General features: G+C 39.0%; 1 protein-coding gene across 2 annotated transcripts in view; it reads right to left on the reverse strand.

Annotated features, from left to right (window-relative positions):
* Positions 1 to 16,573, reverse strand: part of LOC121946929 (metabotropic glutamate receptor 4-like) — a 236,733-nt gene that overhangs the window by 218,850 nt on the left and 1,310 nt on the right. The window lies entirely within an intron of this gene.

Consider the following 16,573-nt stretch of genomic DNA (forward strand, 5'->3'; position numbering starts at 1 on the left):
AGGGTATTACCTGCTCTCAGAAGCTCTTTAAACCTCCCTGGATTGCTGTCAAAGTGTGCTGCGATATTGGACTATTCTTTAAAAAGAAAAGCCTCCAGCTCTTTGCCATGAATGTTCAATGATATGATATGATTAGGGAGGATATGAAAAATGTTTGACCTCATTCAGGGGTTCATGAGGACACACTTTAATTTGTGTGACCGGGTGCACGGTGTGTTAGCTTTATTATCTTTGAATACTGGTAGACTGTAATGTAAACAATTCACTGCATCAGCAGAACACATGATGAGATGCCTTCCCATACCTTAACGTGCTCATTCTTCAACTTCTTTGACATTTAAAAGCTGTCATAATTACACGCATGAGATATAAGAATATATTACGCTTGGATTGTTCACAAAACACTGATATCCGCTCACTAAACCGAATCAACCCAAAATATTGTCAGTTACCTCAAGAAGTCTGTTGCTGTCATAGTGATAAACATTGAGTTTTGAGTTGTGCTTTTTGTGAAATATTTGATAATTTTGTCACTTTGGGCCTTGAATTGTTGCTTAAGTAAAACAATCAAGAGGAAAAATGTCTCTTTGGTGGGTCTGCATTCAACTCACAGACATCTGAAACATAACGGAGCCCCAACCACATAGTTTTTTGTATGTGTTTACTGTCATGCCCCCTCCTGGTACTTAAGTTTTTGTCACTAATTCCTCAGGTTTCAAGTCTTGTGTCTCCTGTTTTATTTTGATATTCACACGTTGTCTCGCTCCAGGTCTCCTTACTTCTTGGCCTCCTGTGTGATTACCTGTCCCGCCTTAATGTGATGCACCTGTGTCTCATTGTCTCCTCTCGCCTAGAGCATGTAGTCTTTGTTCACCTCCCCTCCCTGTCAGTTTGTCTTGTCTTTTGTGTCAGCGTTCCAGCAATTCCTCGTGTTTTTTCATAGTGAACCAACGTAGTTTTTACCAGTTTTGAGTTTTGACATTGCCTTTTGCCTTGTGGACTATTATACTTCTGCCAGAGTGGACGGATTTACTGTGTAGAGACCTTTGCCCTAATGAAAGACTGTTTTGCTGATTTCACTTCTGAGTTGAGCCTGCATTCTTGGGTCTTACCTGTGTTCATACAATAACGAGTAGGGATGGGTGTCGTTGTTTTTTCTGCCGATACCGGTGCTAGAACTATACTTTTAAAATGGTACCGGTGCCTAAACGGTGCCCAAACTGATACTTTTTTCAACTACTTTAAAGAATGTCTTTTTTATTGCAAAGACAAATTTGAACTTAAAATAATTAATATAATTGCTGGTCCACCTTAAGTGAGTTTGTTCAAATTCAAATGTGACTTGGCTTGCTAACTTTGGGGCTAACCCTCTTCCCATAAATCAGCAGGTGGCATGAAAGACAGGGGAACTTGGCTTTGGTCTTTGGGAGTTGTTTACTGACAGATATTCTAAACTGTACTGTAAATGCTCATATGGGAATTGTTGCTATACTGGCACACTGGTTATCCAACCCACAAGCCAAAAGGGCTGGAAACCACTGGGTTACATTTATTTCATGTAAAGTAATAATCTGAAAAGTATCTGAAATGTAGCAGAGTAGACGTATAAAGTAGCATAAAATGCAAATAATCATGTAAAGTGTAAGTACCTGAAAAAATATGAGTACAGTTCTTAAATAAAATGACTGACTTTCCATTGCTGCATTTACCAAACTACATCAGATAACATTACTGCCTTGGCATTCTCATTAAGAGATTCAGCCTCATTCAAACAACATAATATTTATTAAATCCTATGTTGGCACATGCAGACTCTTATTTTTGATTCCCCAAGTTGTCGCAGTGGATGATCCAAGCGGCTTGAAAGTTGTTATTTATTTTGTAACTTGTGGGCAAATACGGTGGTCCAAATTCCAATAAACATCTAAGCTGTGCCATTACATGCAGGCCCACCGCTCTGTCGGTGGAGATTATTCCAGAATTTAACCCTGTGGTCATTTATGTGGAGTGCAACTTTGGAGGAAGCATGTTGTGTGTTGGTCTTGGTGGATGTTAAACCCTGCAAACACATTAACATCAAAGAAAACTAAGTAATACGCATACATTAAACGCTAGCCGCTGATCCTCAATTTGTTCAGCGGGAAGGCCACCATGCAAGGTGGAAAATCACACAGGAAGTAATCTCGAGCTTCTCGGAAAATATACATAATGTGGAAAATCATGATATGACTTTGTGATGAAGCTTCAGCAGCCGCTCCCTTCTTCTTCATAATTGAAACAATGCTGCAGGATAGCAGAAGTCAATGGCACATAATGCATAACAGTGCAGTGAATGTATGAGGTTTAATAGATCGTGAAAATGGCAGCCTGATGACAGAGATGGAGCATTTCATTAGAAAGCCGGTACGGGTGGCTGCTGTTGCACTGTGATGAAAGACTGGCTGTGAGAGTGCCCACACAGTGCACCTGGAAGGATGGCCTTTTGTTCACACCATACCCTTAATTAGAGGTTCAGAGAGACGCTGCTATTTTGGATCCAGTTTTAACTTGGTACAATTCCTGGACTCTTGTAAGCGCGTCTAAAAAAATCTCCTTCATCTTCTAATTTTTTATTTGTATGGGGAGATGTGTAAGTCATTAATGTAGCTGCTCATCCAAGTAGCTGATTGTCACAGGTCAGGTATGTGGCAGCTGGGAAAGAACCCAAATGCAGACACATAGGAAAAGTAGGGTGAATTAAAGGCAATCCGCAGGAATCGATGGTCGAACAAAGGGCTTGTGGTTGGCAAGAAGAGAGCGGGCAAAAGATCTGACAAACACAGGAAGGAGGTTCACTGATTTTGCAGGTCTAAAACACAGATGGCAGTAAAACAAACTGGTCCAGCTCTGTTTTTCCCCTGCACCCAAACTGTGTAAGTTTAGGAGGGCGTTTTTTGCTCCAAACTGTGTTGCATGTTCACACTTTAGAGGATAATATAATCTTCACAATTTCAGTCATGTTTTACTTTTCTTTTTTTTACAATGCACAAATCCAAGGTCAATGCTGTGTTGTTACTGTAGGTTATATCCTGTAGCAGACTTGCAGAGTTGCAGAAAAGGCTCGAAAAGTCTGTGACAGAGCCCTCCAACACTTGCTGATTTCATAGTGAGACAGCCCTGAGTTTTCTCTGACTTAGCGGGAACGTGCACCACAGTCTTGTAAGTTTGTAAGGGGAGACATTGGAGCTGAGCCACCAATTTACAAAAACAAGTGTGAAAAGGTGCAAGATGGAACAGGCACTAATAGCTGGACTGCTTTGTCAATCCGTATAGCAAAGACAGTGGTGCATGGGGGATCCGATTCAGGTGTAGAATCAACTTTTATCGAAAATATCGCTTAAGTTTGTCCACCAGGGAGCACTGACAAGTTTATGCATTAAATGGAGTGTATGTTTTGCAATTTTTTTTTCCTAGGATGGCGAAGGCATGACTCACCTTACTCACCCTCTGACAGGCTTACTTTGACAGTCTACCCTAAACCCAACCAATGTCAATCCTTTAGCCTAAACCAAGCCAGCCAAACCAAGCCGCACCAACATGTTCCTTTTTAATGTTATCGCCATGATCAACAGATTAACTTGTAGGGGACACAAATCTTTTGTGTGAAGTTCTATTTTGGTTAACTTTGAACACATTTGCAACATTGAACATCAGCAAGATGTCTGATGGTATTAACCTCTGAGGGAACCGAGAGTCTGTCGCAGCATGAACTACCTCACCAAAGAAAAACGATTCGCAGTTATGAGAGGAGGATACAGACACTTCTTTTGGATAAACTGTGTAAACTTGAAGACAAAACGTACTGCCATCAAATGGTGGACATCAATACAGCCGCCCCTATCACTTTCTATGAACAACTGCTGGCTTGTTGCATGGCAGTGAAACCTGCAACAGTTCAAACTACTGTCCTATTTCCAGCCTCAGCGCCCCTGAAGGGATCTATTTTTTCCAAAATTGCTCGCTGCTTGCACATCCCGGCTCCTGTAGCAACTCTTCTTCTCGCTTCCCCATGGAAGCTTGACTTCTCTCCTCACCTCTTGCTGTTGCTGTCTCTTGTGTGTGAATGGAATAAGAGAGAGTAGTTGTTGAAATTCAGAAATATCTTGAGCTACAACGTCCCACAATGACACCATTATAAAGATGATGGCAAAAAAAGATATGGCCTGGCAACCATAGTTCTTGAGATCGACTGTTAAAGTGAGACATGAAGTTTAAGTAGCGAGTGTCCATAGATGATTTTAGGCTTAATGCTGGAAGAAATACAGACCTTTTAGTAAAAGCAATAATAACTGTCTGTGGTCTTCTGTTGATGTGCTGCAGGACAGCGGTCGTATTGTGCTGGGTGAAGCATTTGGTACATGTCATATGTTGTGCTACTGCAGCTGCGGTGTGTTTTTAGACTGATTGTTCTTTTGGCACCCAAGCCAATAGGTTTGTCAAGTGAAATTAAACAAACTTGTTTTTTCATTCCTCTACAGTGACTCCTTATTGATTGATCTTATGTACAATCCTGGAAACAATGGGTTTAATAGAGAACTCAAACAGATTGAAAGCTATGTAACTTGTATGTCTTAGACTGCAGCAGCTGAGGCTTAGACACCACCAAGAGATGCAAATTCAAATATTTGCCTTTCATCTTGCATTTTTAATAAAGAGGCCATATATTCTTATCCTTACAGCCTACAGTATGTTGGTGGCACAAGTGGAGCTAAATCTAGTGGAACGTCGCAATATATCAAATGCACTCCATGCCATGTACTAATATTTCTCTACATGGATAAAAATCCAGAGAAGAACAGCCTAAGGCATCCACACAGTGCGGCTGCTGCTGCTGCTCCGTGCGTGTGTGTGCGGGTGCGTGTGTGCTTCACGCTGCCAAGCCAGGGTCTAGAATAGTGTTTGTATTGACTGAGGAAAGTCTACAGAGCCCCCATTACAGCCACGTTGTAAACAAAGACAGGACACAGAGTGTAAGTCAGATGGGGAGTTCGAGGTACCTTCAATCATGAAACAAATATAGTTCACAGCATCTCATTGAGGATGCTGTCCACGCCTGTCTGTGTTCACACAACAAATCTGTCGAAGTCAATAATGGTTTCACGAAAGCAAACTATGCATCTGAAAGCAAATTTTCAGACATGGTTGTATTATTAAAATGGTGTGCCTATTTTTTATTTTAGGTTTTTAGTTTTCGCTGCAGTTCAGAAATGAAAATTCAGGAGCCTACACTTATTTAAACATCCCAGTCATCAAAGAAAATGTTGGAACGTCACATTTGCATCATTTATGTATATTATATCATTTCTAAAAAGATGTAGTTCTGATTATTATGTATGTGAACTGACTTTGTCGTAGTCAATGGCTTGACGTCTGACACTTTAGACCATTATTCAAGACCAACAAACATCTGTAAAACAACTGTTTATCTGCAAAATCGTTAATGAACATTTCTTTACATTTATTAGTTTTGCAATTTATTTGAATTGGGACATTTTACTTTAATTTTGCAGTTTTGTTTGGCAGCCACTGCTGCCAATTATTTGACCATTTTTCACTTTGTAATATCATAATAATTCAGGAAAAATCTGAAAAATAACTAGCCAACATAAAATTTAAACATAGTGACTCTGTAATAATGAGGGGATTGTGCTGAATTTAAATGAATCTGAGAATGAAACTACATGACAAAGCTTGATTTCCCACTATTAAACCAAAGGCACCATCTTTTCCTAACCTCAGTCAAATAAGATTTCCTAATGATACCTAACCACATGTGGGACGGTCTCTAGGATCCACCCATCATTCCATGTAACCATCTCCTTATGACTGTTTAGCATATAAACATAATCTCAGCATCAGGATTGAAATAAGTGGGTGTTTTTGTAGAAATTCTCACTACAGGTTGTATTTATTCCTATGGTAGTTGCTTGAGCGGCTCACCAGATTTGGCTCCAAGCGTCTGCATGTTTGCAATATGAGTAACCGTCTCTAATTCCCCATTTACAGGTGTCAGACATGAAAGCTGGGAGTGGTAGACATGCTATACCATATCACTGCCTCTGCATTAGTAATCAGGACTTGCTGTAAATACAGACATCTCATTACTGGTGAGCTGAAGTGTGTTACTGCGGAAGGGCAAGGGCAATGACAAGGATTCTCTGAGTAATGGGCTCTAACAGATCAGCACACCATTAAGTGGACCTGCGGTGCACGTAGTAGCCCTACAGGGCCATTATAAAGCAAAACACAACCAAGTGAAACAACTAAAGCCTCTAATGGCATTCTCCCTTTACAATGTAATGCTGTTAAACACAACTCTGTGGGTGTTGTTGAGGAGTATGATTGCTGAACTATTGGCAAATAGAGCAGGAGGTGTTGAATAAAACATCATCCTGCCTGTTTTTCCTTTTTTTTTTTGCATTTTTCAATTAAATGTTTGTCTTTGCTAATTTGTGCCAGCCAATCAGCAGTGACCTGAGGTAACTTGCATGCACTCTTGCAAAGTCAATATGTTATTGCATTTTGCTGAGAAACAATGACATTGTGCTTCCTCATATTTGTCCCAAGCTTCCTCTCATGCTTTGTTCATATTCGATTGTGAAGATTGTAGGCTTGAGTAAAACAAAGAGGGCATGGGATTGCAATTAATCATGTCAAGCGTCTGCCAACGCTGATACCTATAATGGTCTTTGAACAAGTTTAGGATATAGGATGAATGCTTTTTTTTGCATCCATCTTTCTTTAAGGCAGTGGCAGACTAATGAGAAAATCGGATCTGAATGGCGGATCTATAAGCGGTAGAGGAGCAAAATAAGATTACTGCCTTGAGTCACAATGTTTGTTTAGGATTTCCTTTGCTTTTACAACCTGACACATTGTGAACACTGCCCAGATTTTGAATATTTCATTTAAACTGTTTATGACTTTATGTGAAATTACAATGTTTTTTTCAAAATCTCGGCAGTGAACTTGCCCATTCAATCCAACTGCACGTATAATTTGATATCTCCATGTGGCCCTTTTCTGTGGAGCCAGCCACTGTGGCACACAAATCGTAATCAAGGCCAGGAGTAGTGCACAGAGAGCTGGGTGGCTGTTGACTGCAGGATTTAGGAACTCGGCTGTGCCTCCCCACTGCTGCTGGCAAGAGATTTCTGCCAGGCACTGGTGTGCAGAACAAGAGCTAATCTGGAGTGGTCTGTTGCAGCTAAAAGGAACTGGCCCTGAAGTCATGCATTATGGGAAAAGTGGGGATAATTTTCATTTCTACAATTTTCTGCTGTAGGCCCATGTAGAACATTTCCGTTGAATACCGGACCTTGCTGAGGGTTGTGTTTTTTCTTTCTACTCAAAGGATTCAGTCTGTGTTGAATAGGCCAATATTTTCATCACTGCTAAGCCAATACCTCATATGTCATTACAATCCAAACTTTTCCTTTTGAATAAGCTGTGGAACTGTTTCTGTGTTTTTTAATTGAAATATGTATGGTTACGCCCTTAAAATAGGGGCAATAATAATCACAGAATGAAAGTGTTCTTTCCTCAGCACAATCTTAAAGCAACATTGTGTAGCTTTTCTACCTTAAAATAGCAGTTTCAAAGTCGATCTAATAGCATAGTAACTTTCAACAGAAGGAATGGCCTCCCACAGACCCCCCGGGTGTCTGCTTTTAGCACGATGTGACTTGGCCGACTGGCCACAGTTCTCTGCATACAGCATACGGTACTACGTCACACACTGGCAGGTTGTGAAAAACTCGTACTGCTACATCAATATACTAAATAATAATAACATTTTTAATGAACTTTTCTACAAAGTTGCAAAATATTCGTAGTGAGCTTGAATGCGTCTGCAAAATGTTTGTTGTCAATGTAATTAATCAGTTTTTCCAACAACATCAAATCATGCCAACCAAAGCATGATTGTACTTCGTTAAAGGAAAAGTTTGACATTTGGGAAAATATGGTCATTTGCTTCTTTTAGATCTATTCATGGTTATTTTAGAATCTTAGATTAAGACCACCTTGTTAAACACAGAAAAAAACACTTAAATCTCATATTAATCAATAAAAAATGATAAACCATTTTTTAGCATCTAGCTACTTCTATATACGATCTCACTGATTTTAAATATTTTATCTAATATAATGATTTTAGTTCCTTATGAACTGTTACACATTAATGTATGTTTTTTATCCTTATCACAAATTTTAACAGTAGAAATCATGCATTTTCTGGATTTGTATCAACAGATTTCTTTTTAAACTGTCACCTATGCAAGTTCCTAATCCCACTGTAATGCACATAGAAGTGGCTTGTTTGTTTGGACCTTGCAGCTTTACAGATCGATTGCACAGAGATTCTGTCTTTAAGGCACGTAGCTGGAGTTCATGAGCCAGATTTCTTTAGTGTGAAGATATGCTCATACATATTCATGAGTAGTGGGCAGACCTTAACATTGACAAAGAAAGTGGGAAAATGCCTCAGCTCACATATTGTGAATATCAATGAAAAATGTAGAAGTGGGCCCCTTCGTGAAACAAAAAAATATAACAATTGTATGAAACTAGAATATTCCAGTGGAAGCCTTTAAACTTATAGGAAACTTGATCCAGCCTATAGATATTTAGGTCTACGTATGTCTATTGTACTGGAAACATTTAATGTTATACATTAAGGTCCATAGTGAAAATTAAAAAAAAAAAAAACAGCCATTAACAGTTTTGTTAAATGAGAGGAGCTTTAATAACCTGAAACAAAGCATTGCAGCTTTGCCCGATTAACCTGAAAGATAACTAAATGTTTGTTTACTGCGTGTTTAATTCTGGCAGAGCATGAAGAACACCTGATTTAGCAATGTCGCCTGCACCAAACAACACCAATCAATTACAGAGACTTTCTGTCCAAGAAAAACGCATTAGCAAATGCTCCAAAACAACATATGCTCACGTTCAAGTGACTGCAAACGATCTGATGGACCGCTGGCTCATACGATATGTTTTGGTTTTGCACTCCAGAAGTTTTGCGCAGAAGTTTTCCGTTGTTACTCAGATGTTTATTGACATGATTTTGTAACATCCTAAACTGGTTGCAAAATCTCATTTGAAAATGATGTTGATTCAGTCTGAAGAAGAGCATGAGGCTCGAACCATCCCTGATTTTGTGAGTATCTCAATAAGATAAAGGGAGCTGAAGTATGCGGACCTTCCTGTGTTCAGTGTTTGCACTTTAATGTGGTTCCAGCACCTTCTTCAGCATTTCTATGGTGTCTGCTTTTGTAACTTTTTGCATGTTGATCCAGTGTGGAAAGGTCTCTGTAAACCATAGGGTCTGGTACAAAGAGATATCCCAGTGTTTTAAAGCCTGGCTCACCTAGTTCTCTAATACTTTATATATGCAGAAAATACGATGAGATGACAGGGAAAGCAACAAGATTTACACACATATTGCTAACCTTTCTGCAGTGAGAGAACCCTCATAACACCTCAGTGATTTCTTCTTTCAGTTGAACATTTGTTTACATACGCTTTTTATAATACAATGCAATTCTATTAAGGCATGATCATGGGAATATACACTGTGGAGTACACACACAGTTTGCACAGAGGGATGGGAGGAGGTGGATAATGTTACTTTTTTAACTGCTTCAATGTTGTGTCTCTTTTCTTTCTGAAAAAGTTACTTAAAAAGGTTCAAGTGAACTTCAAATGCCCATAGTTATTATGATTTGACCATTATAAAAAAAGCCTGTTTGTAAAATTCTTACTTCATTTTCAAATCATCATACGAGAGCATCCTTTGGTACTGTGTCGTGTGTTGGTGTGGAAATTCCAAAATTAGTCACAGAAAAAAACAAAGGCTATTTGGTCCAATGCATCAGCATACAAAGGACGTCCTTTTTACTGATTGATAGATCATTGTCATAATCTTGTGTTCTTTACTGTGCTTCAGCACTAATTGCCTCTTTGGGGACATTAAAGTGTTGTTAGTCAGGAGCAAAGGACAAAGTGGTATCATGTTTTTACGGAGCCACAGTCAACTGAGGGAGGAAGTCAGGCTGGAGGGTTGGGGTGACAGATTACTTTAATGTTGGACACTGTCCCTAACCTCTAATTTTGTTTACTTCATGTATTTGTTTGACAGTGATAGCACATATTAATGACAATTACTTAACCATATTAACTAACCTCAACCTGAGAAAAGTGGTACCCAAACTGTGATCTTTCCCAAAACCTAAAAGTTATTTTCACTCTGACATCTAGTCAAACCTTAATAATATAAAATAATTTATTTATTAAAATTTACAAATCAGTACTTAAACTGTGATTTCATATGGCTTTAGGTACTGATCAACAATGTAATAAAAATAACCTATGAATGTACTGTATAGTCCAATAGATCAGATCAGAAAATCGTTATATGAAGGAGCGTGATTATATTTGGTTTTGTAAGTACCAAATGCTGACCTGTATTATGTGAGTGTATATTTAAGCCTCGTGGGAAGCAGATTGACATATTTATTTTGTGATCCAAACAACATACAGAATGTAACCTTACTGTCCACCCAAAGCTGCTGCACTAACAGTAAAATATGTGTGATGTTCTTGTTGCCTAATTAGTGTAATTGTGAACATATGCTGCTGTACCACTGCCAATTACAGCATCCCAAAATAACCTGTAATAACCAAATAAACCAAATTATTTTGTATTGGTTAAAATACAAAATATACAATTATCCTGTGTTGTTGTCATTTGGTATCAAATATTAGTATTTTTATGGTGTAAAATTGAGCCAAATCACAATATTCTTCAAATTTATACTGTAATCCAACACTTATGAACAAATCTGTCAATTACATAACAAAACTGTGAGCATATCAAGCAGAAAATTAAAATAAGGATATATGTTATGTAATGGCAAGCAGCTCAAGGAAAAAAACACCAGCACAATCAACACCTACTAAGTTAAGAATTCAGGATTTCGAGTTTCCTGTAGTTTTATCTCCCCAAGCGATTAAAATGTATTAGGAGATTTAATATAATCATCCAGCTTCATGAAGAAATGTTTTGATAACTGACGCCAACACAAAGAGGAAGAAGCTAACATTATAGTCATGTGTCAGTGAAATAAAGGTGCTTATTTCACTGAATTATTTAAACATTTACTACTAGTACTTTATCTCACTTACATGACTTTGTAGGTTAGACCAAAACATCGCACTGCCTGAGTTATAACAGATGTATATAGATCCATTACGCTCTTGACTCATCTGAATGAACTCGGTCTGTCAAGAGGGACCAATTATTTAAAATGTGAGTCGAAGCCCGTTTTGCTGAGGACAGCATGTGGCATTATAACCTCTGCTAAGAACAAAGATTAATTCGACACCTCGTCAGATGCGTCTCCGTTATGAGGAACTCTCGCTCTGTGATGGAGAGATTATTTGCTTCATTGTTTGTGTTGTAAATCTTGTAAATTAACCAGAGTGCTAGTGGATGTCATCTCTGATTAGTGTCAACAGGCCTCTAATGAAGATGTTCAACCTGTAGGCGTGTTGCAGCTCTCATGCACCGACTCTCTGATAAGCAGTGGTGGAGGAAGTGCTCAGACCCTTTATACAAGTACTAATACTGCACTGTGAACATGCTCCAGTATGTGTAAAAGTCCTTGATTGAAAATGTAAACGTATAATCAGGAAAATGTACATTAAGTATTAAAAGTAAAAATATTTATGCAGGAAAGTGGCCTCTGTATCTGTTCCGCTGTTATATATTATAGATTATTATGACTAATGCATGGCCGTAGAAGCAGGCTTTTACTGTCGTAGTTGGTTAAGGTGGAGCAAATTTTTGATTATTTTGTATAAGATTGCAACAAATAATTATTTTTGATTACGGATTATCTGCAGATTATTTTCTTGATGTGAATTGATTGATTGTTTGTAAAAATTCAGAAAATAGTGATGATTGTTAGAATTACAGAGAGCCTCACAGCGCTTGTTTTGTCCAACCAACATTACAAACATTTAACAGGAAAAGCAGCAGTCTGCGCATTGAGAGTGAGAGAGAGTTTTGTTTTGTTTTTTGTTTGTTAGTTTTATTACTGACACGCTCAGATTGTTATAAAAAGTGCCTAACAACTCAACATCATGGAAGGGATCCCTACAGAGACACACCTTTTTGTTAAGGAGTAAAATCCTCTCTGTCTAACCAGAAAAAGACCCAAAATTGCTATTGTCAATCCCACCAAACTCCCCTAGTTTTATTATTTTCAAAAACACACCTCATTTAAAATTGACAGAAACAAATTAAAAATCAGAAACTTTCTTGGTTCATCTTTACGCTGATCCAATAATCGCCAACTCTGGTTTGGTTCAAATAAACCCTTAATTCACCCAGTTATGTGAAAATATGCTGACTCTATACAGGCTAAAATTACAGTTCACTTAAATGGAGTCTGGTGGCTTTAGCAATAGCAACTTCTGGGCTGTTTCCGGTTTAACGAGAAGGATCTTACTCTTTAAAAAAAGGTCTGCCTCTGTAGGAATCCTTTGCATAATGTTGTCAGACACTTAGAATAACAATCTGAGCCTGTCACCGGTAAAAACAAGCACTTTTGGATGATGTAAATTGGCGGTGCGAAGTGGTCACATTGCAGCCTGTTCTGCCACCGCTGACTGCAGCACTCTCTCTCTGTGCAGAACCATTTTCAAAAACTGCAGTTCCCCTGAGTCACTTCAACGCAAAACATGGCAAAATAAGGTCCAGGTTGAAAAAAAGATTTTACCCTTTTAATTTGTAAAGTAACTTACAACTAAAGCTAAATGTAGAGTAAAAAGTACGATAATTCCCTCTGTATTGTAGTATAAAGGGGAATAAGAAGAACATACTCAAGTAAAAGTACCTCATTTTTGTACTTAAGGACAGGACTTGACTTTATATACTTAGCTACAGTCCACCACTGGTGAAAAGAGAGTTTTTCCTACTGCATGGTGATTTTACACAGCAGCATCTGGACTTTAAAACTTTATCCTCCACAAAAAAGAAACTTCCAGAGTCCAAAGCCTTCAATGAAACTATTTCACCAAGACACACATATGGCAGAGCGGACTGAGCCTTATAAAATGGAAAGCTTGTTAAAGGATCATTGAGAAGCAGAATCAGCAGTTTGGAAAACAGGATTGTGTTGAGAGGAACGGATCTGCTGTTGTTTGGGAGATCACCAGACTGTGGTCAGAAAAGCAAGACCACACATGCAGCCCCCCCCCAACAAACAGACAGACAGCCAGGAGGAGAAAGCAGAGGAGGTGATCCAGACTGTGGACACTCTGTGATGATCGAGAAGCAGTGACGAGGAACAACAGAGGAATGGATATCGAAAACTCCTCCGACACAGAGAAAAGTCTCTCCGCCTGTCTGTCTGTCTGTCTGTCTGTCTGTCTCTCTCCTCTGCTGGATGCCTGTGATTTTCAGCGCTGACGTATGCTCGTGCTTTCAGCTGCTCGCTCTGAAAAGGAAGAGACTCCGACAGAGAATGATTTATCCCACACTGTTCTTATAATGTCACACTAACTCGCAGCAGCATGGAAAATGAATCACCAAAGATGGAGGAAATGACAGTAAACATATCCTGGATGATTTTCTGGCTATAAGGGGAACGTTATCAGGTCTCGGACAGATTATAGTACAAGGAAACTCATTTGGATGTAAAGGTTAAGAGTAACAGGCTTTGTGCTGACAGTCAGTCTCTTATTCTGTTTATTGGAGCTTCTCCAAGCTTTGCATCTTAATGAGATTGTTTTGGATTTTGGTTTGGGAAATATAGAAGACATCTTCAAGCATTTTTTTTTTTTTTTTTGGGCCGTCAAGTTTCCAGTAATTGTTTCTTCGGCCCTGTGGGGCAGTGCTTCCCCCTAGGCTGCGCACACATCCCACCTCTCAGACCCTTATCTGAACTACGGCCCGATCCCTAACCTCAATATCTGAAACCAAACACAGTGTTTTTAATTGGTGGATCTTGCTGGTGCACACACAGCTTCAGATAGAGGGCTGCGCATTTTGCACATCTCGTGTCTTTCAGGAAATTCTAAGAAGCTTCTTTCTTTCCTTCAAGAGAGTGTACTCCCAACACCTTGATACACTGTTTAAAAGCAGCACAGTCAAGTAGGCTAGTTACTGCAGGGCATATGAAGCTTTGCATAAATAAAGGGGGAAACACATTAGGAGCAGGATAATGAAGTGCAAATATGCTCTGATGAAGGCCACTAAGCCAGAACATTAAAATATGAGAAGCCAAAGAGTCTGAGATCAGAGTGATCATGGTTTTGAAATAGCAGGTTAAAAAAAAGATGCACAAATATGATTTGAAGGTCCAGCGTGTAGGATTTAGGGGGATATGTTGGCAGAAATGCAATATAATGCAGTAAGTATGTTTTCTTTAGTGAGTAATCACCTGAAAATGAGAATCATGGTGTTTTTGTTGCATTAGAAATGAATGGTTTATATCTGCAGAGGGAGCAGGTCCTTGTTTTTGGAGATCACCATGTTGTACCGCTGTGTTTCTGCTGTAGCCTAGAACACACGAGCCAAACACTGGCTCTAGATGGGGCCATTCAAGTTTTGAAATCAGTACCATTGTTAGCAGCCCCTTCACAATGAGCAGTATTGGGCAAAAAACAGATTTTTTTAACATACTTTAACTACTTTATTCAGTGTTTTTACTGGTTTTAAACCCCAGGTCAGTTTGTTTTGGAGACATAGAGCCTTCTGTGGACAATTCAGCCTCTGGTAAAAACCTCTTGTATGTCTGGAGTTATTCGAGGAAAAAAAGATCAGCTCACATTAGCAGGTGCAGGGCTTGCAGCCTGTCTGCCACAACTAAACAGCATCGGAAAATGTGAATGTGAAATTGCTGTAATCTGTGTTTTACTGGTTTTAGTCACCTGGTTTGTTTGTTTTGGAAAGGGGACGACTCTGCGGATAATTCGGCTCCTGGTAAAGACATCCTGGATGTCTGGATCAGAAATAAATTGAGCATACATTAGCAGGCGCTGGGCTGACAGCTCAGCTGTACAGCGTAGGAGAAACACTGACTTGTAACATGAAATTGCTTTATTCTGTATTTTTGCTGGTTTTAATCACCTGGTCTGTTTGTTTTTTAAAAGACCTCTATGGATAATTCAGCTTCTGGTAAAAATCTCCTGAACACTGAGTGTGATTACATGGACATTTAGCGGATATAGCTTTTAAATGAGCACAGAGAAATCAGGTTCTTCATATTCCCCATGTAAATGTCAGTTTCTATCAGAGTTAGCATATTCTGGTTTCTCATAAATGGAATATGGTGATTAGATGCTCATACACATAAACAGGATACTCAGAACACCAGATCATGTATATATAATAAACAGCTTGTTCTTGTCCATGTAAACACACTCAATGAACAGTGAAAGATTCTGGTTATGATCTGCAAGCAATCCTCACCACTAAATGCCATGAAATCCTACAAACTGCTCCTTTAAATATTATGTAGGTTCTCTGAAACACCTGCAAACCCGTACATTTGTACCCCCAAATAAACTGATTATTGTCAGTATTGCTAATATCAAACATCTTCAGTTCACCTGTCTACAGTCGCACATAATAAGCTTTTGTGAGGGTTGAGAAACTATTTTCTTCTCCTGGATAATCACTAATGCACACGTACTGTGGCTGCCAGTGGAGATTTACTCTGCAGACAGTGTGATATTGCTCAGACTGGGTGGAGAAGTGGTGCTGCAAAGATTTGTTGAATCTGTTCTCATACTGTGAGAATTAATGTGGGAATGACCACGGAAAAGGCAACATGTTATTGCAGCAGAGAGCGTTTGATGGGTATTTCAAAGCACCTGTTGTAGGTCTTCAAAAGATCCATTTGCCTTTTGTGTGTTTTCCCCCGAAAACGAAATGAAACGGTTCAAATTAAATTTTTAGAGGCTCAGTGAAACATTTCTGCGCCAGTGCAGCTGTTTTCAAGAAGTGTTTAGGGAGAATCTGATTGGTCTTTAAAGACCAACAAAGTGTTTCCATTGTGGGTTGCCATTTGCTACTCTTCTGCTTTCGCTTTTTGTCTTTCATTTGGCATCAACTGAAGTTTTGAATTTGAAGAGTATCACCTCCATGGAGTCACTAATTGAAATCCAGCGAGGAATTTTTGTGGATGTTGGACTGGGAGGAGATCCAGAGGGTTATAGAGTGGAGCTTCAGCAAAACACAGACTGCAATAAAAATGAAATGAAGAGTGGAAATAGAGGCTTTGTGGCAGAGAAATGTTAAAATGCGATGCCTCTTATCAGAATGCCTGTGCAAACACATTTGTTCTTTTCAAATCCAGGACAACACACCCTTTGCAACAAGAAATAAAGGTATTATTTAATTGTTTTTAACAAACATCATGCATTTAACAGCCAACAGGCAGCGGAAATGTGAGCAGTAATTACTTTCTGACAGTGATGCATAATCAAGTGAGGCGTCACCAAAGCATATGACCCGCCA

Source organism: Plectropomus leopardus, chromosome 9, assembly GCF_026936395.1.
Source record: "Plectropomus leopardus strain MGB_pleo_1.0 chromosome 9, ASM2693639v1, whole genome shotgun sequence".
NCBI lineage: Eukaryota > Metazoa > Chordata > Actinopteri > Perciformes > Serranidae > Plectropomus > Plectropomus leopardus.